Source organism: Octopus bimaculoides, chromosome 3 (genome assembly GCF_001194135.2).
Source record: "Octopus bimaculoides isolate UCB-OBI-ISO-001 chromosome 3, ASM119413v2, whole genome shotgun sequence".
NCBI lineage: Eukaryota > Metazoa > Mollusca > Cephalopoda > Octopoda > Octopodidae > Octopus > Octopus bimaculoides.
This window is the reverse complement of record NC_068983.1, coordinates 97,661,528-97,665,609: the sequence shown is the minus strand read 5'-3', so window position 1 is coordinate 97,665,609 and position 4,082 is coordinate 97,661,528.

Genomic DNA, 4,082 nt, shown 5'->3' with positions numbered 1-4,082 from the left:
GTGTGTGTGTGTGTGTGTCTGTATTTCTCTCTCTCTTTCTCTCTCTATATATATATTTACACACACACTCACACACACACATATATATATATATATATATATATATATACATATATATATATACTCATACGTAGACACACATGTATATAAAGTCTAAAGATATACATATACATATATATATGCATATATATAAGTAAATGTATACGTGTTTGTGTATGTGTGCGTGTACATATGTTCTTATGCAGTCGTGAATGTAACGGTGTGTGTGTGTGCGTGCGTGCGTGTGTGTGTGTGTTTGTGTTTGTGTGAGTGTCTGTGTGTGTGTCTGTGCCTATCTGTCTACCGTCAATACGTTATAGAATTTATGTTGATTACATATGTATCCTTCTAGAAATAACCATATCAAAGGCTTGTATAATATTTCCAAAATTCGTCTGGCTTTTCATTTCTTAGAGAAAGATCTATTTTGGAATCCGATACATCAAACCTCCTCTGGGCCTTGAACAAAAGAGAGGGAAGGGTGTGTTCGGTAGACTATTTTAGAACAGATTGTAGACATCTAATTATTGTTGGCGATTCTTAACTCTTTAATTTCTTACATTAAAGTATTTGGAAGTTATCCGAAACGACTCTATATATCTGCATTAATACCCGCTAGCTGTTATTTGCATTGCCAGCCTGTATTCGTATTCACAGCCATTTATATTGTCAGCATATAGCCAACCTTTAAGTCACACAATACTCTGGTAACACAAATATTCCGGTTATATTCTCCTATAAAATTAGAATGCTATTATTCATAAATTTATATTCTAAATATCATTCCATTGATTTATAGAGAAATATCAGTTGACACTCTACCTCGGTTTTAGCCCTGAAAAAAATAATGTATGACATAAAACAAAGTGTATTGCCTGCTTGCAATGCTGTTAAAGATTGTAATAAAGATATTTCTTTAGCGTATATTTACAGTGAATGATGAGTGTCAGTTAGAGAAGGAAGAACTGAGGAAATATGTAGAATAGCTGAAAATGCTAGTCTGAGTAAATTGATGTAAATGGTAAGAAGGGAAAACAAATTTATTTTCTCATAATCTGCAGTGTGTGTGTCGTCGTAAATTCTTTCTTTCCCCGACCAATCCCCATACAGCATTTATATTACATTTGACCATTTCTGAAGAGAGGAGATTTATAATATTTATCACTGGAGGATAAAAACAAAACATAATATTTCAGCCAACGCGTTTCTGGTTTAGTGATCATTCCATACACACGTGGATTCATTTATAATCTTCTTGTTTGAATCTGTTCCTGGAAGAGAATTGGAAATCAGAGCAGAGAAGATGACGAGATATATCAGGGGTGGATTGGGCATTTAAGTGAAGAAGGTTAAAGCAAAGGAAAAGATCAGAGTAGAGAAATTATTTCAACAGCAGTGTGAATAAAGATAAGTCTCACACATGCTTGTCAAGCGTATCGCATATCAGTTAGTTAGCAAGTTAACGTTGTCCCGTCAGCCATTCTACATCTTAAAGTATAGAATGAATTGGGGGTTCATGCTGGGGAATAAAGATAAGATGACGGAAGGAAATTATGAATGGAAAATCCGGAAAACTGGTGGGGAAAAAAGCAAGCGGTAATGGGAGAAAAGAAAGGAGAAGAATTTGTTTGATAGAATGGAAGAAATAGAGAGAAATACCCAAACGTTGTTAGCAAAAGATTGAGAAATAAATAAAACTTGAAAGATGGAAATAATTGAGAGAAAGAAAGACAGATAATAAAAGTGAGAATGAAAGAAAACAAGATAACAACATGATTGATATATTTGCATTCAATCTATTAGGTTAGTTTATTTTTATGGTTGAAGACGCGTGCTGAAAAAAAATGAACGACTCCACTGGGTTGAAAAGTGAGGCAGTGAGGGTTTGTAATTGGTTCTTGTGTTTTCTTTTTAGAACGCAGAACCAACGTTCTTCTATCCAAAAGCTTCACGCATGTGCTGTCTACACGGTAGCTCTTAAATTACACACGCTACGAAACATCAATTAAGTCAGCTTCAGCGTCCTTTATGAGCAAAAATAAAATTGCAGAGATGTAGAGGTAAGGAGGCAGGGAATATATAGAATTATAGAGCAGTTGTAAAATTAGACTGCTGTGAGTTTCTGATGTATACTAGAGCTATAATGTACAATATTCACATCGATTGACATAAAACACTAACTGTGTTTTTAACGAGAGCTTAATGAATTTAATATTCAATATAAGAGTATATATCGACTTTCAGCGTGGACAGTACACAACTGATAATGATGTCTAATAGTCAATTAAAAATGGAATCTTAATGGATAGTGCACTTACATGAATAAGTTTGCGCAAGGTTTGTGAGGAAAATACTGATAGGTCAACGGAGATAACTCACTATTGGTCTTTTCTCTATGTTTTAGTCCAATAGTATCTCTGTCTACTACTTTTAATCAAGACTTCAATAATAATGAGAATTTCATCTGAAAGCGAAATCATTTCGTTTAGCATTATCTACAAATGTTGTCAACATTACAGACGCATCTATATACAACCGCTTAACTGGATAAGCATCGACAAAAATCAGTTAACACGCAAATACTTTTTGTCAAGTTTATATTTCTGTTTGAAGCATGGACTCTAGTGTATAAAATGGAGCTCCTCTTTCTCTTTCCCTCTCTCTCCCTCTCTTTCCTTCTCTCTCCTTCTCTCTTTTTCTTTCTTTATGAGAAAAAAAATTATATCATGTTTTCTCTGACTTTTTGCTTTCCACAGGCACTCATTCAAACTCCATGCATGCTTACTCATAAAGAGCGAACGAAGTAGGCCGTTTTCAGTCGTTCTAATTAATAGCAGCCATATTTAAGCTCTGCGTATCATCGAACATATTAGAAAAGGTGAACCCAGGACAATATAATCCTAAATACAGTGTGTCCGGAATAGACTTGGATGGTCACAACAGGAATGTCATTCACCAAAGGTTTTTTTGCTCGATCATAACTGACCTTTTACTATACAAGAAAAACTACTGCAACAGTTTATACTGACTTGGAAAATCCAAACGTAAACCTTGTTGTTATTGAAATGATTTTGTTAAGCTATTTTTAATACTCGTAATACATTTAATGACTATCTATCTATCTATCTATCTATCTATCTATCTATCTATCTATCTTTCTGTCTGTCGGTGTGTCTGTCTGCTTGTCTGCCTGTCTGATTGTCTGTCTGTCTGTCTGTCTGTCTGTCTGTTTGTCTGTTTACCTATCTATCTATCTATCTATCTATCTATCTATCTATCTATCTATCTATCTATCATTATATATATATATATGTTTGTCTGTGTATCTATCTATCTATCTATCTATCTATCTATCTATCTATCTATCTATCTATCTATCTATCTATCTCTATCTCTCTATCTATCTCTCTATCTATGTGTGTGTGTGTGTGTGTGTGTGTGTGTATTTATCTACCTGTCTGTCTGTCCATCTAGCTATATTTATCTATCTGTTTATCTGTCTGTCTAGTCAAAATAAATAGACCGCTGTACTTTTTGTATTGAAAACCTGATAATTAGTCTATCAGTCATATATTTTGTCGAACTGCCAATATATGGGGATGCAAACAAACCAACATTGATTGTTAATCGGGGGTGGGGAATGCACACATAGATATGTAAACATACATACATACATACATACATACATACATACATATGTGCATACGACGACGAGGGTCCCAGGTGATACGATCAACGGAACAGCTTGCTCGTGAAATTAACGTGCAAGTGGCTGAGCATTCCACAGACACGTGTACTCAAACGTAGTTCTCATGAAGATTCAGCGTGACACAGTGTGACAAGGCTGGCCCTTTTAAATATTGTACAACTCATTTTTGCCAGCTGAGTGGACTGGAGCAGTGTGAAATAAAGTGTCTTGCTCAAGGACACAACGCGTCGCCGGGAATTGAACTCATAACCTTACAATCGTGAGTCGAATGCACTTACCACTAAACCACGTGCCTTCACACACACACACACGCGCGCGCGCACGCATATATATA